Source organism: Salmo trutta, chromosome 31 (genome assembly GCF_901001165.1).
Source record: "Salmo trutta chromosome 31, fSalTru1.1, whole genome shotgun sequence".
Classification (NCBI taxonomy): domain Eukaryota; kingdom Metazoa; phylum Chordata; class Actinopteri; order Salmoniformes; family Salmonidae; genus Salmo; species Salmo trutta.
Window position 1 is genome coordinate 695561 of NC_042987.1, and position 26940 is coordinate 722500.

Here is a 26940-nt window from a genome sequence, read left to right on the forward strand (position 1 = left end):
CACTAATGGCATAATTAGGGTTGTTATCTCTGCTGAGGTCAGAGATCAATCCATTTACGGGTGGAGGTTCACTAATTAGCGGGCGAGTGGGGACCACCCCCTCTGATAGCTTGCACATTATTAGAACATTTGAAAGGAAAAATGTTTTTCCTAATTTTCCAAAATTTGGTTTTGGAACGTGGGGAGCTGCAAAGACGATTTTAATCTATTTATAGACGTTAATGAACCATCAGTACTGTACAGTACTGTGGAAGTTGGGCGTGAATGAATTTGCAAAAGCAAATTGAATTAATCAATGCCAATGATTAGTCCTAACTGGGTAGGCTGTCTGGGTATTAAACTTGAATTACCTGAGAGTTTGCTTCATCCAGGTTAATATGCAAAGTTTAAGTTGTCTCATTTAATTGGAAGAACCTAGAAAGGTATGTTCGACAATTTAACTTATTAAATTGAATGAGACGATTGGTTCCTACAATCTCCATTGATTGGATATCATAAGTGTAAACTGTAGGTCAAATGTTGGGACCCTTCACCACTAGGGTACGCTCCTACCTGGGCTGAGCGTCAGTAAAGGGGTTTTACTGACTGTGCCTTGCTAAAGCAGATTTTACTGATTCATCTATTTATGATATATCAAACCTGTATAGGCTATCTGGGAATTAACTTTGAATTACCTGAGAGGTTGCTTCATCAAGGTTAATATGCAAAGTTTAAGTTGTCTCATTCAGTTGGAAGAACCTAGAAAGGTATGTTCGACAATTTAACTAAATAAATTGAATGAGGCAATGATACCCAAGCAATTCAGATTGCGGAGTTATCATAACAGTAATGTAGTTTAAATGTTTAGAGTACATTCACCACTATACTTTCCCTTAAGGCCGAAGCCACATGGGATTCACTCCCGTCAGTAATGGGTTTTACTGAATGTGCCTTGCTAAAGCAGATTTTACTGATTAATCTATTTATGATATATCAAACCTGTGGAGGCTATCTGGGAATTAACTTTCAATTAACCTGAGAGCCTTGCTTCATCTAAGTTAAGTTTGGAAAAGTTAATCATGTCTCATTATGGACGCCCAATCAATTTTGGATATTTTTTTTAAAAAGATCCACTTGAAAAGGTAAATCTGGCAATTTCACTTGTTACTTAAATTGAATGAGATGACATATCCCGTGCTCCACGTTTGAATTTCCCCTAGAGGTGTGTTGGCAATTCTTCACCACCAGGGTGCAGAATGATGAAATTTAAACGGAAGTACAAAGGTCGGACTTCCGTCGCGCTACGGAGGAATTTTAAACGTGGTACGGAGAGAGGAAATGTTCCCTCTCTGTTAGCTTGCCCGTAATGCTAAGCTATTGCTACTTGGTTCAGGGGTATCCTTCCAAGCACCAAAATAGGATCCTTTCACTTATGGAAAGGGTGGGTTTTCTAGTGACGTCTCACCTTAACCCCATTCAGCATATTCTGCTAGCGTTTATGCTGACCGGAGCGACACGGTACTAAAATACAGATACGCATAGGGTCTGCCCACACTGTCCTAGTGCGGTAGGCAAATTATTCGGCTCGATTACCGGACAGTTAACTTCTAAATTCTAACCTTACTCTAGAAGTTAATATTTACCGACAGAAATAGTACCGTTTGGCCTAACGGACTAAAACTGGAATTTATTCCTCACTGCTATCGATATAAGACCGGGGCTATTTTAAATAGCTTCTCTCAATGGAAAATGCACAATCACTTTGTTTAGATAGCAGGCTGTTTGTACAATTCTGTTTGCACAATTGATATATAGAATTTCACAGCAAAGTCCAATTCTATCTTAGATTCCTCGCACGGGGGCTCCATATATGTCTTATCAAAATGAGCCAACGTGCATTTTAGTTTGAGTCCTCACAGGGGGCACCATATATGTCGTGTCTTTGGGTACCATTAAACTGAAGATAGGTTTATCAATTAACTCCCTGTAATTATTATCACGCGACTAAACTGATTAGTCGTTTAATCGTAATTAACTAGGAGATCGGGGCACCAAGAAAAATATTCAGATTACAAAGTTATAATTTTCCTAATATAACTTTCCTATATTATAATATAGGCCGATTATCTTCTGGTTTGAATGGCGTATTTTACCTCTCGTCAAGTCTCATTCCCAAACGTTGTAAATTCTTGGTTATCTGCACGAACCCAGTCTTTACTAAAATCATCCATACATCAATTGTCTTAAAATCATTTATTTACTACACTAAGTAATTAACAGAAAACATACAAACAGTAACTATCGTCACACAGGATTGGTAGGGGAATGTGCCCTACTGGCTAACAAGCATGGCTGGTCTGTTAGACAATGGGTCATAAAACGGTAAGCTGAGAAGTTACACAGAGTTCATTAATATTAACAATTGACAATTGAAGGCTCACTCATTCGGGAACAGTTGCAATCAATATATATTTACGCTCAGTGTGTCGTTCTGATTCTTGTTGGAGAGTAGTTCTGATGGAGAGTCTCTCTCTCGGTTAGAATGGATCGTTCAGAGCGACATTCATGAATGTCGTCATAGAATGGATGTGGTTGGTCTTCGCGTTCGATGATATAATTTACTTAGCTGCAGACTAATAATTAATATCAAAGACTTGTTCTTATTCTGTCGGTCTCGATAGTAAAAGTTAACCACGTGGTATAGTTCACTTTCAGTAGAGTACTTGGCTGGTCAAACCTCTGGGCCAAACTCACGATGGAGTGTAGGCCTGGTCTGTAGAAATGTAAATCAGGGGGTGTTTTATAGGGCCCAGAGAACAGGCTTGTCAAATGACGCCTGGTCCTGTATGTGTCCCTGGGGGCGTGCCTATGACTGAGCTAGACTTGGTTACAGAAATATAATTCTATCACATTAACATCAGTACATAGCATCTCAATGTATTACAAATAGCTTTATCCTTAATAATACATTGTATACAACCATGTGGATTCAGTCTCATCGCTGAGGCTATCATGTAGACCGTTTTAGGGTAATATGGCTATATTGTCTCTTCTGAGTATCACAAAATTGTACCAAGCGGATCAGTTCGTAGCTGGAGTCTTCATCAATCTTCCATATCTTCTCCAGAACACACATGTCGCTAGGTTCTCCAATTCTATGAGTTGGAAGAATTTCCTTTGTCTCTCTATGAAACATGTTGTAGTAGATTCTCCTCTTGGAATTTTTACAACCCTGGGTTGGGGGGGAAGGTAGGTTGGGTGATGGTACAAAGGGGAGGGGGTCAACTGTCCTTCCAGTACCCAAAGAGGCCAACGTCATGACAATGCTAGCTTGAAAAATAGGTGTCTGATTATTTCTGACTGGGTACTCTGCTGACATAATCTAATGTTTTGCTTTCGTTGTAAAGCCTTTTTGAAATCGGACAGTGTGGTTAGATAAAGGAGAGTCTTGTCTTTAAAGTGGTGTAAAATAGTCATATGTTTGAAAAATGGAAGTTTTCAGATTTTCGAGGAATTTGTATTTCGCGCCACGCCCATCATTGGATATTGGAGCAGGTGTTCCGCTAGCGGAACGTGTAGATGTAAGAGGTTTTAACAAACTATAGTTTTGGCAAGTCAGTTAGGACATATTTTTTTTGGACATCCACAAGTCTGGTTAATCCTGGGGAGCAATTACCAAACGCCTGAAGGTACCACGTTCATCTGTACAAACAATAGTACGCAAGTATAAACACCATGGGACCACGCAGCCGTCATACCGCTCAGGAAGGAGACACATTCTGTCTCCTAGAGATGAATGTACTTTGGATAAGTGCAAATCAATCCCAGAACAACAGCAAAGGACCTTGTGAGGATGCTGGAGGAAACGGGTACAAAAGTATCTATATCCACAGTAAAACGAGTCCTATATCGACATAACCTGAAAGGGCGCTCAGCAAGGAAGAAGCCACTGCTCCAAAACCGCCATAAACAAGCCAGACTACGGTTTGCAACTGCACATGGGGACAAAGATCATACTTTTTGGAGAAATGTCCTCTGGTCTGATGAAACAATAATAGAACTGTCCTAGCGCCCCACATCAAAATACTTTTTCAACCCAGCACAGGCGTAAAAGAAATCACAAATAGCGATTAAATAAATCACTTACCTTTGAAGAGTTTCCTCTGTTTGCAATCCCAAGGGTCCCAGCTACACAATAAATGGTTGTTTTGTTCGATAAAGTCCTTCTTTATCCCCAAAAAAGTCGCCATTGATTTCAGTAATCCACTCGTTCAACATGCATACAAAGAAATCCAAAAAGTTACCGGTAAAGTTCGTCCAAACAAGTCAAACGATGTTTCTAATTAATCCTCAGGTACTCTAATATCTAAATAAATGATCAAATTTAAGACCAAGTATAGTATGTTCAATAGGGAAGATAAATAACGAAGAGCGCACACCTCATTCACGCGCGCAACAAGACTACTTTTCTATTGAGGGACACCTTGGAAAAACTGCAACTACTTGTTCATTTTTCAAGAAACAAGCCTGAAACCCTTTCTAAAGACTGTTGACATCTAGTGGAAGCCATAGGAACTGCAATCTGGGTCCTATGTATTTGTATATCCCATAGGCTAGCATTGAAATGGCCTGTGACCTAAAAAAAACCCTAGAGAAGTTAACTGACTTGCCTAGTTAAATGAATGTATTTTTGTAATGTGCCTTCATGGTTCACTACACTGTGTAGGAGGTCATATCCAAACGGCTGTCTCCTCTCCTTTCGGGACTCAAGCGGTTTTGTCGAGCTCTGGCATTTCCCCCCTTAGTTGGTGTGAACACTACCCGAACTCGGGAGCGCACTAAACAACGCACTGTGGTTCCCTCAAAAAGGGTGGTCTCGGTCCAATTCCATTTGTACCTTATTGCGGTTCGCTGCAGTTGAAAACGCAGTCCAGACCCAAGAGGCAAGCAGTATTATTGGTTGTTTGACTGCAAGCATTTAATGAAATGCAAGTAGTACCATAACCTGATATCTCTGACACATTCTGTGAGTAGTAGTGTGTTTATGAGTGCATCTGATGCAGATTAGGGGAGACGGAGGCATGACAGTGGATATAGGCTACTAAATATAGCCTTTTCATGTCACAGTTATAGCAGCTCTTGCGCTTTTTCCTCCCGCATGTTGAAAGACCAAAGTGAAATTCATATGAATCATAGGTAGATTTAACGTGAGTATTTTTCTCCTTTAAACAAATGACATGAACGTGGTTTTGTTTATACATTTTGTTCGTTTAACATTTGGAAATGTGAAACCAACCGGAAGAAATATAATGTAACAAATAATTCAACTTTGATTCGAACTATAGCTCAGAACTGTGTGTAAATGCCTTAAGCCCTCTCTGTTCACACTGGTTGCTGCGCTGCTGTACTCCTTTGCAGTTCACCTCAATCTGGTGGTGGTGTTGTGCTGTAACTACCAGACACACAGGTCAGTCAGTCTAGTGCCGCTTTGTGCTGCTCTGAGCCAGTTCACTGTGTGTCTGCTCGGCTGTAAGCCCTCGCTCAAGCTCAGCTCCTGGAATCTCTGGCATTTGAGGCATGTGTTAAAGCTGGGCAGACAAATGTTTCTTCGCTACTCAGACAGTCACACACTGCTCAGACACACTCGTAGGCAGCACCGACACACACTCCGGCAGCACTAGTGTGTTGGGCTGTATACCGTACCCACAGTAGGATATTCAAACCGTTGAAACTGTCTTTGAAGTTTATTAAATGTAAATATTTATTGGGGCTTTTTTTTGTAAATACCTACTTGTGCACTAGGTTACGAGATAAAGCAGATCGCGTTCTTTATTTCACCTATTAGGCCTACATTATTTTCAATTATGAAGCATACGGATAGTTCCCCTAAAAAGCTGAGCCAGTCACGTGTTCTGTTTACAAGCGCACAACGAGATCAAACTGGAGCCTCATTGTGAGATACTGTTGTGCAGCACGCTCGAGATGATTACACTCGAGTTCACTACACAATTTTTGCCAGTTAGATATCTTATAACTATTAAGTTAACTGTCTAAAATGTGCTAAATACTCTCCAGTTGTGTATTTGGTTTGCTAGTTATCTGAGTGGCTAACTTGCACGGTCAAGCTTCTCTTGAACACAGCAGAGAATACCCTCCTGGATCAAGATCCCTGCTATTTAATACTTTTTTGTGTGCATGCAGCACACTGTGACTAGCCTTTATAGATACTTGTATAACTTTATGAGCTTGGTTATCTGTCCTTGCAATTTATATTTGCTTGCACGCATTAGCACTTAGCTAGCATCCACAATGGTCATTTGCATGTACGTTCTGATTAGACACACATATTAGCGCCGGTAATACCACATTGTGTGCACTGCCGATTATACTGTACGGCACAAGGACGGTATGAACATTTGGATACCACTAAACCCTAGGCAAAAAAACTCTGCAATAAATGCAGACCTCATCTCTCAGGCCCCTCAGACTCGTGAGATGGGCCTGACACATGAGATGGAAGCGGAATATTTTTTTCTGTTTACCAAAGAGAAGATGGCGTCCAAACGACTGACAACACACTTTAGGTCGAAACAAATACACAATGAACATATGAACAGCTGTTCTGTTAACGTTGCATTTGCTATCCAACGCATCAACAGATTACACTTTTTGATTTATTTTTTACATTTTTACCTTTATTTAACCAGGTTGGCTAGTTGAGAACAAGTTCTCATTTGCAACTGCGACCTGGCCAAGAGAAAGCAAAGAAATTCGACACATACAACAACAGAGTTACACATGGAATAAACAAACAGATTACACAAATTAATAATACAGTACAAAAATCTATTTACAGCATGTGCAAGTGAGGTAGGATAAGAGAGGTAAGGCAATAAATAGGCCATGGTGGCAAAGTAATTACAATATAGCAATTAAACACTGGAATGGTAGGATGTGCAGAAGATGAATGTACAAGTTGAGATACTGGGGTGCAAAGGATCAAGATAAATAAATAAATAAATACAGTATGGGGATGAGGCAGATTGGATGGGCTATTTACAGATGAGCTATGTGCAGGTGCAGTGATCTGTGAGCTGCTCTGACAGCTGGGGCTTGAAGCTAGTGAGGGAGGTAAGAGTCTCCAGCTTCAGAGATTTTTGCAGTTCGTTCAAGTCATTGGCAGTAGAGAACTGGAAGGAGAGGCGGCCAAAGGAAGAATTGGCTTTGGGGGTGACCAGTGAGATATACCTGCTGGAGCGCGTGCTACGGGTGGGTGCTGCTATGGTGACCAGTGAGCTGAGATAAGGTGGGTCTTTACCTAGCAGAGACTTGTAGATGACCTGGAGCCAGTGGGTTTGGCGACAAGTATGAAGCGAGGGCCAGCCAACAAGAGCATACAGGTCACAGTGCTGGGTAGTATATGGGGCTTTGGTGACAAAACGGATGGCACTGTGATAGACTGCATCCAGTTTGTTGAGTAGAGTGTTGGAGGCTATTTTGTAAATGACATCGTCGAGGATCGGTAGGATGGTCAGCTTTACGAGGGTATGTTTGGCAGCATGAGTGAAGGAGGCTTTGTTGCAAAATAGGAAGCCGATTCTAGAATACATTTTGGATTGGAGATGTTTAATGTGAGTCTGGAAGGAGAGTTTACAGTCTAACCAGACACCTAGGTAGTTGTCCACATATTCTAAGTCAGAACCGTCAAGAGTAGTGATGCTGGATGGGCGGGCAGGTGCGGGCAGCGATCGGTTGAAGAGCATGCATTTAAGAGCAGTTGGAGGCCACGGAAGGAGAGTTGTATGGCATTGAAGCTCATCTGGAGGTTAGTTAACACAGTGTCCAACGAAGGGCCAGAGGTATACAGAATGGTGTCGTCTGCGTAGAGGTGGATCAAAGAATCACCAGCAGCGAGAGCAACATCATTTATGTAGTTGGTGAACCAAGCGAGGCAATCATTTGAGAAACCAAGGCTGTTGAGTCTGCCAATAAGAATGTTGTGATTGACAGAGTCGAAAGCCTTAGCCAGGTCGATGAATACGGCTGCACAGTAATGTCTCTTATCGATAGCAGTTATGATATCGTTTAGGACCTTGAGCGTGGCTGAGGTGCACCCATGACCAGCTCTGAAACCAGATTGCATAGCGGAGAAGGTACGGTGAGATTCGAAATGGTCGGTAATCTGTTCGTTAACTTGGCTTTCAAAGACCTTAGAAAGGCAGGGTAGAATAGATAAAGGTCTGTAGCAGTTTGGGTCTATAGTGTTTCCCCCTTTGAAGAGAGGAATGACAGCGGCAGCTTTCCAATCTATGGGAATCTCAGACGATACGAAAGAGAGGTTGAACAGGCTAGTAATAGGTGTTGCAACATTTTCCGCAGATCATTTTAGAAAGAGAGGGTCCAGATTGTCTAGCCTGGCTGATTTGTAGGGGTCCAGAGTTTGCAGCTCTTTCAGAACATCAGCTATCTGGATTTTGGTGAAGGAGAAGTGGGGGAGGTTTGGGCGAGTTGCTGTGGGGAGCGCAGGGCTGTTGACCGGGGTAGGGGTAGCCAGGTGGCCAGCCGTAGAAAAATGCTTATTGAAATTCTCAATTATTGTGGATTTATCGGTAGTGACAGTGTTTCCTAGCCTCAGTGCAGTGGGCAGCTGGGAGGAGGTGCTCTTATTCTCCATGGACTTTACAGTGTCCCAGAACTTTTTTGAGTATGTTCTACAGGATGCAAATTTCTGTTTGAAAAAGCTAGCCTTAGCTTTCCTAAGTGCCTGTGTATATTGGTTCCTAACGTCCCTGAAAAGTTGCATATCACGGGGGCTATTCGATGCGAATGCAGAACGCCACAGGATGTTTTTGTGCAGGTCAAGGGCAGACAGGTCTGGAGTGAACCAAAGGCTATATCTATTCCTGGTTCTACATTTTTTTTGAATGGAGCATGCTTGTTTAAGATGGTGAGGAAGGCACTTTTAAAGAATAACCAGGCATCCTTTACGGGATGAGGTCAATGTCATTCCAGGATACCCCGGCCAGGTCGATTAGAAGGGCCTGTTCGCTGAAGTGTTTTAGGGAGCGTTTGACAGTGATGAGGGGTGGTCGTTTGACCGCAGACCCATTACGGATGCAGGGAACGCGTCAATGATCGCTGAGATCTTGGTTGAAAACAGCAGAGGTGTATTTGGAGGGCGATTTGGTTAGGATGTTATCTATGAGGGTGTCCGTGTTTATGGATTTGGGGTTGTACCTGGTAGGTTCATTGATCATTTGTGTAAGATTGAGGGCATCAAGCTTAGATTGTAGGATGGCCGTGGTGTTAAGCATTTCCCAGTTTAGGTCACCTAGCAGCACGAGCTCAGAATATAGATGGGGGGGGAATCAATTCACATATGGTGTCCAGGTTACAGCTGGTGGCAGAGGGTGGTCTATAGCAAGCGACAACGGTGAGAGACTTGTTTCTGGAAAGGTGAACTTTTAGGAGTAGAAGCTCGAATTGTTTTGGTACAGACCTGTATAGTAAGATAGCCTGCAGAGTTCTATCTCTGCAGTAGATTGCAACACCGCCCCCTTTGGCAGTTCTATCTTGGCGTAACATTTTATAGTTAGGGATGGAAATTTCAGGGTTTTTGGTGGTTTTCCTAAACCAGGATTCAGACACTGCTAAGTCATCCGTGTTGGCAGAATGTGAATAAAGCAAACTTAGGGAGTAGGCTTCTAATGTTAACATGCATGAAACCAAGGCTTTTACGGTTACAGAAGTCAACAAATGAGAGCACCTGGGGAGTAGGAGTGGAGCTAGGCACTGCAGGTCCTGGATTAACCTCTATATCACCAGAGGAACAGAGGAGAAGTAGGATAAGGGTACGGCTTAAGGCTATAAGAACTGGCCGTCTAGCACGTTCGGAACAGAGAGTAAAGGGAGCAGGTTTCTGGGCACGATAGCATAGATTTAAGGCATAATGTACAGACAAAAGGTATGGTAGGAAGAGAGTACATTGGAGGTAAACCTAGGCATTGAGTAATGATGAGAGTGATGTAGTCTCTAGAGATGTTTAAACCAGGTGATGTCATCGCATATGTGGGAGGTGGAACAACATGGTTGGTTAAGGCATATTGAGCAGGGCTAGAGGCTCTACAGTGAAATAAGATAGTAATCACTAACCAGGACTGTAATGGACAAGGAATATTGATATTAGGGAGAGGCATGCATAGCCAAGTGATCGTATGGGTCCAGTGAGTGGTTGGGCTGGCCTGGGATACGGCGATTCAGACAGTTAGCAGGCCGGGGCTAGCAAGCTAGCAGTTAGCAGGCCGGGGCTAGCAAGCTAGCATACGGACCTTAGAGGGACATCGCGATGGGGGAAAGTTTGTTTTTGCCTCCTCGTGCGGTGACGTCGATAGACCAGTCGTGGAATTAGTAGGGTTCCAAATAGCAGAGGGGTCCAAGTCCAATTGGCAAAATGGGTATAGAGGTCCAAGAAACTGGCTGATGGATCAGCTATCAGTCCAATATGCTCTAGATTACTAGGGCCTGTTGGGATCCTCGGGCAGATTATGTCGGTATTCCAGTCGTGAAGGATCGGTGGGGTTCCGTGCCCCGTACCAGCAGTAGAAGGGGTCCGGATATTGTAGCCGAGGAGTGGGCTAGCATGGGCTAGTTGGTGCTTGCTCCGGGACGGAAACGTTAGCCAGGAGTAGCCAACCCAGGTTGCGGTTAGCTAGCTGCGATGAAGCAGATAAAAGGTTCAGAGTTTGCGGTAGGAATTTCGGGATATGGAGAGAAAAATAGGTCCGGTATGCTCTGGTTTGAAACGCGTTGTACGAACTGGTGAGAGCTTTCTGAGCTAAAGGTTAGCTGATGACCGCTAGCAGTGGTTAGCTAACTGGTAGCTAGTTAGCTAGCTAGCTTCAGTTGAGGTATTCCAGTTCGGAGGTAAATAGAAATACTTTGGGTGAGGCGGGTTGCAGGAGAGTATTTTGAAGTTGAGGTTTAGGAAAAATATTAAAAAGAATGTGAAGAAAAATATATAAAAAGATATATACATGGGACGAGACAAGACAAAGATGTCTGACTGCTACGCCATCTTGGATCACCAAGCAAAAACATTGCACATTACAGTAATTATACTACAATGACGGCATAGCATAAAATAAAGTCTTAATACTTTTATTTCCCTTTTGACCCACATTTTAATCGTATAGAGGCAATTAATAGAACTTCTGGCAAAATGTCCTGTCATGGATTCCGGTGCAATGAATCAGAAAGCATGATTAAGTGCTGAGAGTGGGAATAAGGTTGGGATGACAATCATATGACACTCCAACGAGGATGAGCTGACTTTACTGTAGCCTACTAAATAGTCACATGAGCCCTATGAGTCACTCACACACTGATTCCACCGGTGTGCCTGCCAGGACTTTCCCCCAGGTAGCGTCTATATAGCCTTAATTGCAGTTCATAATTTAGGCTGTTTTGGACTTGAGAAAAACTGGGCCCAGTTGGATAGCTCTAGCAAATTACCTTACAAATGTGTATGCATAGCTATGTTATGATTATGATCAGATTTCAGATCTTCATTTGACCTGTTTCGTTGCAGGAGGAAAATAATTTTGCTGCAGGAGGATTTGAATGTCTGAAGAAATATTTAGAATCGGCGTCAGGGGCAGCTGGAAGCGGTGTTTTTATACAATGCGGTGCCATGCCTACATTGTACCTTATAGACAATCAGGGGAAATCCAGAATATCAAAAGTGTCACCTATACACAAGCATGAGATGAGAGGGGCCAGAGCAATGAGGGGAAGGAGCCTGAGGTGGGGACTGAGAGATGCCTGCAGCACAGATAAGCATTCAGACTGCCTTTGCTGGTGTACAGACGAACTGCTGAGTAAAGATGCTTTTGGTATCCATGGACAGCTGTGGCATGTGTTACTAAGTGTACTGTCCAGGTTAAAATACCTGTAGTATAAGCCTAGTAGGTACTCCGATGCTCCAGCCACCAACACAACCCTTAATTGCTTGACAACTGACAACTCTGTGACAGACTCAACAGCCTCCCGTATTCATTTGGCTCAGCTTCATATCACAGTATTGATAGCTCTTGTAATTAAATAAACTAATTGGATAGAAAAAGCAAAAAACTATCAAAATACTGTACCTCTCCCACTTACTCCCCCGTCTGCTCTCTCTCTCCCTTCCTTAATTTCTCCCTCTCTCTGTCCTGTTGGTCATCTGTATTCTTGTCACGTTGGGACATCCTGTCATTAGACCGCAGCGCTGGGTGATATTAAACAAAGTGCACCTCTCCTCCATGTTGTCTTTGCATCCCAAATGGCACTCTGTTCCCTATATAGTGCACTACTATTGACCAGGGCACATAGGCTCTGGTCAAATGTAGTGCACTATACAGGGAATAGGGTGCTATTTGGGATTTAACTTGTGTGTTCTATTACTGAAGGCTGGCATAACAGACTAGCTAATGAAATTGTTTACAGTTCTTGTTGCCGACGAACCCTGTTGCGATGACTCAGACCTGACTACCAACTGAGAAACAGGTTACCAGGAAATGAGAGAAATGACACAAGGTCATTATTATTATCTTACCTTTTTATTTAAATTCACGCTTTAATTCAAAAGCGACGGATAAAAGGTTTGACCCTTTATTTCCTCTGACATACTGTTCTCACCGTTTCCATCCTTTTCATCTGGTCTCGCTCACTCGCGCTCTCGTTCACTCGCCCTCCCGCTCTCGTTCACTCGCCCTCCCACTCGCCCTCCCGCTCTCCCTCACTCGCTCTCCCGCATTCGCCCTCGCCTTCCCGCTCACTCGCCCTCCCGTGCTCTCGCTCACCCTCTCGCTCACCCTCTCGCTCATCCTCCCACTCTCGCTCACTCGCTCGCCCTCCCACTCTCGCTCACTCGCTCGCCCTCCCACTCTCGCTCGCTCACTCGCTCGCCCTCCTTGCTCTCGCTCACTCGCCCTCCCGCTCTCTCTCATTCGCCCTCGCCTTCCCGTTCACTCGCCCTCCCGCTCTTGTTCACTCGCCCTCCCGCTCTCCCTCATTCGCCCTCGCCTTCCCGCTCACTCGCCCTCCCGTGCTCTCGCTCACCCTCTCGCTCATCCTCCCACTCTCGCTCACTCGCTCGCCCTCCCGCTCTCGCTCACTCGCCCTCCCGCTCTCTCTCATTCGCCCTCGCCCTCCCGCTCACTCGCCCCTCCCGCTCACTCGCCCTCCCGTGCTCTCGCTCATCCTCCCGCTCACTCGCCCTCCCGCTCACTCGCCCTCCCGCCCTCGCTCGCCCTCCCGCCCTCGCTCGCCCTCCCGCCCTCTCTCTCCCTCCCGCCCTCTCTCTCCCTCCCGCCCTCTCTCTCCCTCCCGCCCTCGCTCTCCCTCCCGCCCTCGCTCTCCCTCCCGCCCTCGCTCTCCCTCCCGCCCTCGCTCTCCCTCCCGCCCTCGCTCTCCCTCCTGCCCTCGCTCTCCCTCCCTCTGCTTCTCACTCGCCTTCCCACTGCCGCTCCCTCGCCCTCCCACTCTTTTACTGCTGTCGCTCACTCGCCCTCCCACTCTCTTACTGTCGCTCACTCGCCCTCCCACTCTCTTACTGTCGCTCACTCCCCTCCCACTCTCTTACTGTCGCTCACTCCCCTCCCACTCTCTTACTGTCGCTCACTCCCCTCCCACTCTCTTACTGTCGCTCACTCGCCCTCCCACTCTCCTACTGTCGCTCACTCGCCCTCCCACTCTCCTACTGTCGCTCACTCGCCCTCCCACTCCTACTGTCGCTCACTCCCCTCCCACTCTCCTACTGTCGCTCACTCGCCCTCCCACTCTCTTACTGTCGCTCACTCGCCCTCCCACTCTCCTACTGTCGCTCACTCGCCCTCCCACTCTCCTACTGTCGCTCACTCCCCTCCCACTCTCCTACTGTCGCTCACTCGCCCTCCCACTCTCTTACTGTCGCTCACTCGCCCTCCCACTCTCCTACTGTCGCTCACTCGCCCTCCCACTCCTACTGTCGCTCACTCCCCTCCCACTCTCCTACTGTCGCTCACTCCCCTCCCACTCTCTTACTGTCGCTCACTCCCCTCCCACTCTCTTACTGTCGCTCACTCCCCTCCCACTCTCTTACTGTCGCTCACTCCCCTCCCACTCTCTTACTGTCGCTCACTCGCCCTCCCACTCTCCTACTGTCGCTCACTCGCCCTCCCACTCTCCTACTGTCGCTCACTCGCCCTCCCACTCCTACTGTCGCTCACTCCCCTCCCACTCTCCTACTGTCGCTCACTCGCCCTCCCACTCTCTTACTGTCGCTCACTCGCCCTCCCACTCTCCTACTGTCGCTCACTCGCCCTCCCACTCTCCTACTGTCGCTCACTCCCCTCCCACTCTCCTACTGTCGCTCACTCGCCCTCCCACTCTCTTACTGTCGCTCACTCGCCCTCCCACTCTCCTACTGTCGCTCACTCGCCCTCCCACTCCTACTGTCGCTCACTCCCCTCCCACTCTCCTACTGTCGCTCACTCCCCTCCCACTCTCCTACTGTCGCTCACTCGCCCTCCCACTCTCTTACTGTCGCTCACTCGCCCTCCCTCTCCTACTGTCGCTCACTCGCCCTCCCACTCTCCTACTGTCGCTCACTCGCCCTCCCACTCCTACTGTCGCTCACTCGCCCTCCCACTCTCCTACTGTCGCTCACTCGCCCTCCCACTCTCCTACTGTCGCTCACTCGCCCTCCCACTCTCCTACTGTCGCTCACTCGCCCTCCCACTCCTACTGTCGCTCACTCGCCCTCCCACTCTCCTACTGTCGCTCACTCGCCCTCCCACTCTCCTACTGTCGCTCACTCGCCCTCCCACTCTCCTACTGTCGCTCACTCGCCCTCCCACTCTCCTACTGTCGCTCACTCGCCCTCCCACTCCTACTGTCGCTCACTCGCCCTCCCCACTCTCCTGCTGTCGCTCCCTCGCCCTCCCACTCTCCTACTGTCGCTCACTCGCCCTCCCACTCTCCTACTGTCGCTCACTCGCCCTCCCACTCTCCTACTGTCGCTCACTCGCCCTCCCACTCTCCTACTGTCGCTCACTCGCCCTCCCACTCTCCTACTGTCGCTCACTCGCCCTCCCACTCTCCTACTGTCGCTCACTCGCCCTCCCACTCTCCTACTGTCGCTCACTCGCCCTCCCACTCTCTTACTGTCGCTCACTCGCCCTCCCACTCTCCTACTGTCGCTCACTCGCCCTCCCACTCTCCTACTGTCGCTCGCCCGCCCTCCCACTCTCTTACTGTCGCTCACTCGCCCTCCCTCCTACTGTCGCTCACTCGCCCTCCTACTCTCGCTCACTCGCCCTCCCACTCTCCACTTACGACAGTCTTTTTTTATTTAACCTCTTGATGGTAAAACATGTTTGAAGTTTAACATGTGCCCTTTATGACAATGTTAAAATGAGGTTACAAGTTACATTTATCAAAAGGCATTGAATTGGTGGAACTACCAATATAGGATACCATTTGTGACTCAGTCACAGGCCTTTTTTTTTGTCATTTAGCAAACGCTCTTTTCCAGAGCGACTTAGTTACTGCATTAATCTTAAGATAGCTAAGTGGGGCAACCAAATATCACAGGCATAGAAAGTACATTTTTCCTCAATGTAGCTATCAGTAGAGTCAGAGCTAGGAGGTGTCAAGTGCACGTTTCAGGTGAGGAGGATACTGTTTGAAGAGGTATGGTTTGATGTTTTTAGAAGATGGGCAAGAACTCTGCTGTCCTAGCTTCAGGGTGAAGCTGGTTCCACCATTGGGGTGCCAGGACAGAGGGGCGCTAGAACTGGGCTTAGCGGGAGCTGCCCTTCCGTAGAGAGCATAGCCTGAAGGTAGGGAGGGTCAGTTCCTCTTGCTGTTTCGTAGGTAAGCACCATGGTCTTGTTGTGGATACAAGCTTCGACTGGAAGCCAGTGGAGTTTGCCTAGAAGCGGGGTGACATGAGAGAATTTGGGAACTCCAGGCGGGCCGCAACGTTCTGGATAATATACAGGGGTCTAATCCAGGACAAGTGCCTGGATTAGGACCTGCGCTGCTTCCTGTGTGAGGTTGGGTCGTACTCTACGGATGTTGTAGAGCATGAACCTGCAGGACCAGGTCACTGCTTTGATGTTTGCAGAGAACGACAGGGTGTTTTCCAGGGTCACGCTAAGGTTCTTTGCACTCTGGGAGGGTGACACTGTGGAATCGTCAACCCCAATGGAGAAGTCTGAGTGGGCAGGCCTTACCTGGGAGGAAGAGCTGGTCTGTCTTGTTGAGCTTGAGGTGGTGGGCCGACATCTAAGTTGAGATCTGCCAGGCACGCAGAGATGCGTGTCGCCACCTGGGTGTCAGAAGGGGGGAAGGAAAAAAGTAGTTGTGTCATCCACATAGCAATGATAGGAGAGACCATGTGAGGATATGATGGAGCTGAATGACTTGGTGTATAGAGAGAAGAGGAGAGGGCCTAGAACCGAGCCCTGAGGGATAGCAGTAGTGAGAGTACATGGTGAAGACACAGATCCTCTCCACGTCACCTGGTAGGAGCGGTCTTCCAGGTAGGATGCAATCCAAGAGTGTGCAGAGCCTGAGACGCCCAGCCTTCATGGTGTAGCAGGCAGCGGATAGATCTAGGAGGATGGGAACAGAGGAGAGAGAGTCCGCTTTGGCAGTGCGGAGAGCCTCCGTGACACAGAGAAGAGCAGTCTCGATTGAGTGACCTGTCTTAAAGCCTGACTGGTTAGGGTCAAGATCGTTCTGAGAGAGATAACAAGAAAGTTGATCAGAGACTGCACGCTCAAGTGTTTTGGAAATAAATTAAAGGGATACAGGTCTATAGTTTGACGTCAGATGAGTTGAGTGTTGGTTTCTTGAGGAGGGAAGCAACTCGGGCCATTTTGAAGTCACAGGGTATGTGGCCAGGGATGAGTTGATGAGGGAAGGGAGAAATCTGAGTTGGTCTCCAGAGATGGTCTGGAGGAGGGGATGGGGTCGAGCAGGCAGGTTGTTGAGAGACCAGACCTCACTAGTCGCAGGATGTCGTCTGGAGCGAAAGAGGTCAAGGGTTAGGGTAGTTTTGTGTGAGTGAGACCCGTGGACTCAATAAGCTGAGTGAATGAGGAGCGGATGTCGTCAACCTTTTTTTCAAAGTGGTTGACAAAATAGTCCTCAGAGGGAGATGGGTGGAGGATTAAGGAGGGAGGAGAAGGTGGAAAAGAGTTTCCTAGGGTTAGAGGCAGAAGCTTGAAATGTAGAGTGGTAGAAAGTGGCTTTAGCAGCAGATACAGAGGAAGATAAGGTAGAGTGGAGGGAGTGAAAGAATGATAGGTCCAGAACAGCGCTGTTCTGTAAGCTCGCAATGAGTCATGCAATGAGGGCACCTGTTGGGCGAAAGATGCAATGTTAAGCTTGAGTGGACAAGTCACAGTGACGGCATGGAATTCAAATGAGGAGATGGACAGAGGAGAAATGAGTAGACCTGTGCCACCACCGTGATGACCAGATGCTATCGGACTATGAGAGAAAACATAGTCAGATGAAGAAAGAACAACTGGAGTAGCATTGTTCTCAGGGCTGATCCATGTCTCCGTCAGGGCCAAAAAGTCAATGGACTGAAGGGTGAGGTGAGGTGAACTTGGCGTTCTTGACCGCAGATTGGCAGTTCCAAATGCTTCCAGAAACACGGAATTCCACGTGCAGGGTACACTAAATTAGAATAGTTGTAGCCAAGGGACGGGGAGCATCTGTAAAGCCTTCAGGGAGAGGTGCGAACAGGTATAGAAAACACACACATAGTTGACAAAGCTACAAAAGAGAAAAATGAGAATTTGTAAATAACTAGGTAAGATACTCAAGTGAGAGAGTGGTGTGGAGCCTTCCTCTCTTTCCTTCCTCGAACAACTGTGCATAACCATCATTGTTTCGGCGACCGTCTTAGTTATGCGACAAAACCGAACACTAATAGCTAATTGCCTAGCATAGGTGAAACTACTCCCCCTCCAATACAGCCACTGATTACCAAAACAAGTCACAACTTGACCTGCCCCTTGATCCTGGTTGATGTGTCAATAATTATCTGCAAATTATGACCAGTCAGCAAGTTCACACACCAAGTAGGCCTCTGGGAAGACAGGCAGCACTTAAAGTAGATGGCCTTAGCTAGCAAAATGACAGTACTAGACCACAACAGATAAAGACAAAAAAATTATACTTATCACTCCTTATCACAGCCCTGATTCATTGGGCTGGCCTTTGTTTGGATCAGCAGAGGGTGCGACTGCAACAATATCAACAGAGTTACACTGTTCAGAATAGGTGACTAGGCTCCGTATCCATCGACCTCTGAAACAATATTTTATTTTCCTTGTCAATCACTCTCTCTTTTCTCAGTCTGTGTTTTTCATACTACGTGGTATGCGGTCACTTTTGACAGAGTCACTGTTCAGAACAGGTGGATGTTGACCTATCCACCTCTCTCTCACTCTCTCCGTCTCTGTCTCAATCAATCTCTCTCCATCTCTTTCTCAAACAATCTCTCTCTTTCTCATCAATCTCTCCTTTCTGTCTGCAGGCTGGTAAAACAGGACAGCATCTTTTATTATTCTCTAACCTTTATTCTGGTAACGTTATTCTGGCAGAATAATTGCTCATTGTTTGCTGTGCCATGATTCTGTATCTTAGGCTTTGATGATTGGGGAGTAAGAGGTGTGTGTGTGTGTGTGTGTGTGTGGAGAGGCACTAAACTGTGAGAGGCTGGTAGAGAGGGACTAAGCAGGGACATGGGATGGTGGTACAAGTGGTTAAAGTGCAGTAGACAGAGATGTGTTGGAGAGTAGCAGTTGTGAATGGAACATCTGCTCCTCGATAGCAGAGAGGAATTAAAGATTGTGTGTGTGTGCGTGTCACCGACTGACCTATGTGCTTGACACGTGCTAGTCATCAACCAGACCACATCAGTTTTACAGCTCTTTCTTGCTCTCTCTTTCTCCGGGGGAAAAAACTTATTCCATTTTCAAATCTCAATCTTTTTCAGTCGATCGGTAGATCACAATTTTAGGCTGTCAGACTCTTCTCATCTCATCTTTTCTCTATCTGATGCCTCTGCAATCATTTAGCCGCTAAATACCCACCTTGTCATGGTAGTGGAGTGTTAATGACCAAGCGACCAGTACACCACCACCACATTCCCTAGGTCTACATTCCAAATGGCAGGCTATTCTCTTTATAGTGCGCTACTTTTAACCCTACATGAGAAGCCCCATTCAGAAAGCCTGAATGGTGCTTCTCATGTTGCCATAGGGCTCTGGTCAAAGTAGTGCACTATATAGGAAATAGGGTGCCATTTAGGACGGACCCCGTGTGTGGCTTATATTGTCCTGCTATGTTAAACTAACAAGCAAGATAACGATTCTTACTAAATTACTATATTTAACTACGTTAGGGCTTAATATCACTTCCAGATACCACAGAGCACTCTTTCTCTCTTTCTCTCTTCCCCCACCCCAGTGAAACTCTCCTCAAATGATTTTGTGATCATAGTGTTATTTCCTGATTACCCAATGTTGTCGTAAGAACAGCTGGGTAATAGCGCTGATCTGATAGTCCCTGTTTGTTGTTGTTTTGTTTTACGTTTTGAGGGAATTAGTGTATGTATGTGTGTGTGTGTGTGTGTGATCCCACTAATGACATAAAGAGAGCCAGGCATTCCTTCAGCATTCCTCCCAGCCTGCATCATGTGATCAGATCCACAACATGAACCCAGATATCTGTGTGTGTGTGTCTGGTTGCAGGCTCTCTTCAGGCAGATTTTCCCTTCAGCCCTGGGATTCAAACCGTCAACCCTCCGGTTACTGGCCTGCCTCTCTAACCTCAAGGCTAGCGCTGCCTGTCCGCCTGTTCTCTCCATATGCCCATTGATAAGCTGTAACTGTTGTTGTGATTTCACACAGCGGCCCTGTGGCTTGAGTCGGGACCACATTCACAGGCTGCGTCTGAAATAGTATCCTATTCACTATATAGTACACACTACTTTTGACCAGGGCCCATAAGGTTATGGTAAAAAGTTGTGCGCTGTATAGGGTGCCATTTCGGACGCAACCACACACAGCATTACTAAAGGACCCAGGAACAGAAAGAACTAAAGTCAGACTGGCAGCTCTTTTCACGGCTCCATAGTGGGCAGGGCTAAGCAGAGGAACCCCATACCCTCTTCACAGTACTCAGGCAAACCAAGCTGAGCTGTACTACGTTGGCCTGGTTACGCTTAAATATTGCGACAAGGCATGTGGGAAAAAACTGTTAATTACTGTTTGCAAAACAATGTCCATACATGCTAGAACACTACAGTGCAAGAAGATATGCTAACCATAATGCAAAAAAAATCTGATTTCACATCTGATTGCCACCTAAACTCTCAAGTCTCGGCGAACTGACTGTGTGTGTGAGTAGGGCTCCGACGGGCCGACCGCTTCTTGCCGCGTGAATGACGCCATTACTGGTTAAAGGGACATTTCTAAAAGTTTCATTTAGGCTTGTGGCGGTCACGAAATTTCATCAGCCGGTGATTGTAAAGCAAATAACTGTCTGTCTCACGGTAATTGACCGGTAATTAACATGAACACATTTAGCATCTCCTGGCTTCCACACACAGCCTAAAAGCCACTGATGTAGACCTTTGGAACATCTACATTTTAAAAAGTCTAGTACATCCATGTAATGTAGCCTACACCATCACAATAAATCCATGATTTATTTTAGACGGGTCTAAAGAAACATGATTTGAAGAAAATGTAGTCTATTTCAGAAGAACAGAATAGCATACTCTGAGTTGTTCTTATGTTAGGTCCTGATCTGGCGATGCCATATGGCTCTGGGCTACACTAGTTAATTTAGCAGACAAGATTTGCTTAGAAGTCCGTGGCATTATTTTATAGTATGAAGAATACAATTGAACAAAGCTGAATAATTTAGAAAGGATGTTTCCTCCAAACGATTTGAGGGAGTCCGCACATGGGGCCATTCTGTGTTGAGCGGTTAACAAAGAAATAGGTACTCACATATGCTTTATTTAGATTTATTATTGTAACTTTAGTTGTTCTACAAACGTTGGGCTATATGTTTTGATTTTTAATACATTGGGAAAGGGGGATACCTCGTCAGTTGTACAACCGGATGTGTCTTCCGCATTTAACCCAACCCCTCTGAATCGGCGAGGTCCGGGGGACTGCCTTGTAAGGCTGCATGTTGCGACACTAATGATGATTTGAAAAAAGTAATGAGCTCTACACGCAGGCTGTACACACTTCATCAGTCTCTCATTCGACAAGCTTTTATTTAACCAGGTAAGTTGACAGAGAACCCATTCTCATTTACAGCAACAACCTGGGGAGATAAGGAAAACTGGGGATGATTAGGTGACCGTGATGGTATGAGGGCCAGATTGGGAATTTAGCCAGGATACCGGGGTTAACACCCCTACTCTTACAATAAGTTCCATGGGATCATTAGTGACCACAGAGAGTCAAGACACCCGTTTAACATCCCATCCGAAAGACGTTACACTACACAGGGCATTGGGATATATTTTTTTAGACCAGTGAAAGGGGTGCCTCCTACTGGCCCTCCAACACCACTTCTAGCAGCATCTGGTCTCCCTTCCAGGGACTGACCAGGACCAACCTTGCTTCGCTTCAGAAGCAAGCCAGCAGTGGGGTGCAGGGTGGCATGCTGCTGGTATACCACCCTGCACTTGATAATGCCTCGAATTTCCCGGCGGCATCCCCTGTGTGGCCGTAATGCACCCTACAAAAAAATCTGTGGCTTTTGCCTTATCCAAACATATAGGCCAATGGGCTAGGCTACGTACACATATGACTATGATTAGAAAAAGTTGCCAAAAAAAGGCGTTGTTTCTTGCCTTACGCTGGGCATCATTCCCGTGTGGCTCAGTTGGTAGAGCATGGTGTTTGCAACGCCAGGGTTGTGGGTTCGATTCCCACGGGGGATCAGTTCGGAGAAGAAACATATTTTTTTAATTAAATGTATTCACTACTGTAAGTTGCTCTGGATAAGAGCGTCTGCTAAATGACTAAAATGTAAAAATGTAAAATGATAATTCACAATTGATAGGCTAGTATTGTCACCCATCAGACTATTCTTGATTTAATCTTGTCTTAACATATACTAAATAATATATGTGTGATATTTGTTTTGATTTTAGAATGGACCATTATCATGCACCTGTCTCAGAACAGGGGCAGTGGAAAAAATACATGTCATCTATGCACTTAAATAGCGAATGTAGGACGCTTTTCCCCTGGTTAATTTTCATGCCAGCCAGGTAGGCTATGCTACTGTTGTTAAGAAAAGGAATGTGCTTAATATTAGGAAAGTTGAGAAATAAATATATTAGGCATAGTCTATTGAAAGCTGATGGGATCCTCCTCTTTTTTAAGAGGCCTTCACTCTGTTTTCTATTGCATAGCCTATAGAAATGTTTGCACAACATGAGCTCATGGGCTCTCATGAAGTGTTTGATTTAGATTTCCCATTACGTTTGGATTGATGTCAGAGTGATTAGAGGGACAATAGAGTGCTGAGTACCAGGCAGTTAGCAAGTTTGGTAGGCTACTAATGACCATCAGCAGCATCAGAGCTTGGAGAAGCCTAATTACCTTGACTAAATGGACACGTGGAATTTGACTGCCTTCATGACTCGTGACCGCCGGTTTGGCGGTAATATGGTCACCGCAACAGCCCTAGTTTACACTTCATATTCATCTCCAGCACCACCCCAACATCAACATATGTGAAAATGGCATGTTTCAATGCTTTGTAGTAAAAAAGATCAATGAAGAAAGGTGTTTCCAATGTGTTTTCCATGACAGCATGTGGAGCCTCAAATAGAATTCGAATTTATAATGAAGTCAAAAACAAACATTTAGCAGTTAGCTAGTCAAGTTGTTGTATTTTGAGGCTCAAAATAAAAGCAAAGCGGTTTTGTGGTTGGAATTGCAGTATGTATTTAGTTTGAGAATTTAGACGTGCGCTAGCAACTTTTGACAGACTGGTTTCGACTGGACAAACAAACAGTTGCTTAGCAACCGGATACAAACGTGTCGAGTTGGAATATATGGATAATCGTTATGATTGGAGGATAGCTGTGGGTTATCGAATCAGGATCCACTCTGTTCTCCTCAAGGTCATTAATGATAGAATTTCATATTTGTAGATGGCAGAAAGGCCAGTCTCTTTGTCAATGACAAGGAGTGGAATGTTAGCTAAAGAGACTGGTACTCAAGCTAGAATGTCTTTGCGCTAACCAAGAAGTTTGGTCTTGACATCTAGCCACTTAGCTAGCAAATTAGCAAACCAAATGCAAAGCTTACACAAATTTGTTTACATCTGTTAGTGAGCATTTTTCATTTGCAAAGAATAATCCATCCACCCGACTGGTGTGGCTTATCAAGAAGCTGATTTAAACAGCATGATCATTACACAGGTGCACCTTGTGCTGGGGAAAATAAAAGGCCACCTTAAAATGGGCAGTTGTCACACAACAAAATGCCACAGATTTCTCAAGTTTTGAGGGAGCGTGCTATTGGCATGCTGACTTCAGGAATGTCCACCAGAGCTGTTGCCAGAGATTTGAATGTTCATTTCTCTACCATAAGCCGCCTCCAATGTCATTTTAGAGAATTTGGCAGTACGTCCAACCGGCCTCACAACCTTAGACCATGTGTATGGCTTTGTGGGGCGAGTGGTTTGCTGATGTCAACGTTGAGAACAGAGTGCCACATGGTGGTGGTGGGTTTAGGGTATGGGCAGGCATAAGCTGCAGACAACGAACACAATTGCATTTTAGGGATGGCAATTTGAATGCACAGAGATACCATGACAAGACTCTGAGGCCCATTGTCATTCCATTAATCCACCGCCATCACCTCATGTTTCAGCATGATAATGCACGGCCCCATGTCGCAAGGATCTGTACACAATTCCTGAAAGCTGAAAATGTCCCAGTTCTTCCATGGCCTTCATCCTCACCAGACATGTCACTCATTGAGCATGTTTGGGATGCTCTGACGTGTATGACAGCGTGTTCCATTTTCCAACAATATCCAGCACAGCCATTGAAGTGGAGTGGGACAACATTCCACAGGCCACAATCAACAGCCTGAACAACTCTATGACTATCTGTGACCGGGTATCTGTGACCAAGGTGTCTATGACCAACAGATGCATATCTGCATTCCCAGACATGTGAAATTCTTATATTAGGGCTTAATGAATTTATTTCAATTGACTGATTTCCTTATATGAACTGTAACTGAGTAAATTCTTAGAAACTGTTGCATTTATATTTTGGTTCAGTATAATTTATTTGACACATCTTCGATTTCGTATAGTTATACTTAAGCAGTGGCGTAGCAATCTCAGTGGCTTGTCCGAAATGACATCCTATTCATAGGGCTCTGGCCAAAAGTATTGCACTATACAGGGAATAGGGTGTCATTTTTGACACAGCCAGTGTCTCTCCTCATGACAATTCCTCACTGCCACACTGACGAGATGGAGTGGGTCAGTTTTTGTATGTGTGTGCGTGAGTGTGCGCGCATCAAAGTGAAGTGTCTTGTCTGTTAATATGTGGCTCAGGTTTACTTTTCATGCATGCTGCCTCTGTGCCGCTGTGTGAGTGGCTGAGAGCAGTAGCAGTGTCTCCGGCACTTAAACGGTTAACTCTCAGCAGCTCCTCTTCTGAGTGGGAGAGGTCATTTGAATGGCTAGCTTCCCCAACCAGACAACACATTGGTTAAAGCTGAGGGTGGATCTGCGGCTGCCGCTGTACTACAGAGTGGAGTCTACTCCCTTCACTGGATCAGGAGTCTGTTTGCTGTGTGTAGGCCTGCAGTCTGTTAGAGGGAGCGGCAGTGTGTGTGTGGATTTTTATTTAGGGGGGGAGGGGTCGTCTATGTTGCAGCTGAGTTGAGAGACTGGAGAGGAAAGGGGGAGACAGAGGGGCCGAGGGAACACCCAAAATTCAGAGAAAATAGTCAAGACGATTCTATTGTCGATGTAAGCTTCTCATTCAGAAATGTGTGTATCTAAACCCCTCTGTCTAGGATTTGAACAGAGGTAGGGAAACATTTGATGCAGTTCTATTAAATGTCATTACCCTACTTTTACACAGATAAAGCATAGCACTTGTGCTGGTAAAGGAGTTTATCACTCAGTATGAGTCACTTATTTTTCTCGTTTCTGTTTTGCTCTGCATTTTCGTAGAGAGATATCTTTAGGTGTGTGTGTGTGTGCGCGCGCAGTTTGCTTGTTCAGTCTGTTGTTAATGCACACAGACTCCAACAGTCCTTGTGGCCTGACCTGAGCCCCTCGTTAGGCTGCTGGTCAATCTTAATCTGTCTCGATAGGACTATATGGGAGGAGCTAATCTTGTGGACAGGCAGTCAGCAAGGTGTTTACCTCTCTCTGACACACACACACTGCCAGTGCTAACTGGCTCTGCACCTCAGCGATGGCACTGAACTTTACTGTGTGTGTGTACATGTGTGTGAGCACTCGATCAGTTTATTCTTGGCAGCTTGGCACTAGATGAAGCGTGTGCGTGTGTGTGTGCGTGTGTGTGTGTAGCTAGGTCACATTGTTAGAAAGAGGCCAAGGCATCAGTAGCATTCAGTGTCTTCACAGCAAACGTGTCAAACACATACACTGAGTGTACAAAACATTTGGAGTAACTTTTTCATATTGAGTTGCACCCCCTTTTGTCCTCAGAATAGCCTCAATTCGTCGAGGCATGGACTCTACAAGGTGTTGAAAGTGTTCCTCAGGGATGCTCTCCCATGTTGACTCCAATGCTTCCCATAGTTGTGTCAAGTTGGCTTGATGTACTCTGGGTGGTGGACCATTCCTGTTAGGACTATAATGGCACTGGAAACTGGAAACTGTTGAGCGTGAAAAACCGGTGACACACTCAAACCGGTGCACCCTGGCACCTACTACCATACTCTGTTCAAAGGCACTTTAATCTTTTGTCTTGCACGTTCACCCTCTGAATGGCACACATACACGTCTCAATTGTCTCAAGGCTTAAAAATCCTTAACCTGTCTCCTCCCCTTCATCTACACTGATTTGAAGTGGATTTAACAGGTGACATCAATAAGGGATCATAGCTTTTACCTGGATTCACCTTGTCAGTCTGTCATGGAAAGAGCATGCTTTGTACACTCATATATATATATATATATATCAAATTCTGAGTGAGAAAATTAGACGCACAAATATCATACTCCCCAAAATGCTAACCTCCTCTGTATTGTAATGATGAGAGGGGGGTATGATATAAAATGCTAACCTCCTCTGTATTGTAATGATGAGAGGGGGGTATGATATAAAATGCTAACCTCCTCTGTATTGTAATGATGAGAGGGGGGTATGATATAAAATGCTAACCTCCTCTGTATTGTAATGATGAGAGGGGGGTATGATATAAAATGCTAACCTCCTCTGTATTGTAATGATGAGAGGGGGGTATGATATAAAATGCTAACCTCCTCTGTATTGTAATGATGAGAGGGGGGTATGATATTTGTGCATTTGTAACATTCTCATTCATCATTATTCATGACTAATTCAGGATTATCCGAATTCATGGTAACATCCACATTAATGTAGAAGTGTTTAGAAACATATTCTATTCTTATTTACAATAAAAGTGACTCCAAAATGACACACTACATTATGAATCATTCATTTCTATTGGGCACAAAATAATCTGAAACGCAACCAAAACAAACAGCAAATGCATCCAACAAATGTGTAGAGTCACAAATTGATGTAGTCATTGTGTGCTATGAATATGGGACCAAATACTAAACTTTTTACTACTTTAATACTCATACAAGGGAATTTGTCCCAATGCTTTTGGTCTCCTAAAATGGGGG

The 26940-nt window shown here is 45.5% G+C and overlaps 1 protein-coding gene across 1 annotated transcript in view; it reads left to right on the plus strand.

Moving 5' to 3' along the window:
* The window catches only part of LOC115169288 (insulin receptor), a 117935-nt gene that overhangs the window by 43763 nt on the left and 47232 nt on the right, over window positions 1–26940 (plus strand). The window lies entirely within an intron of this gene.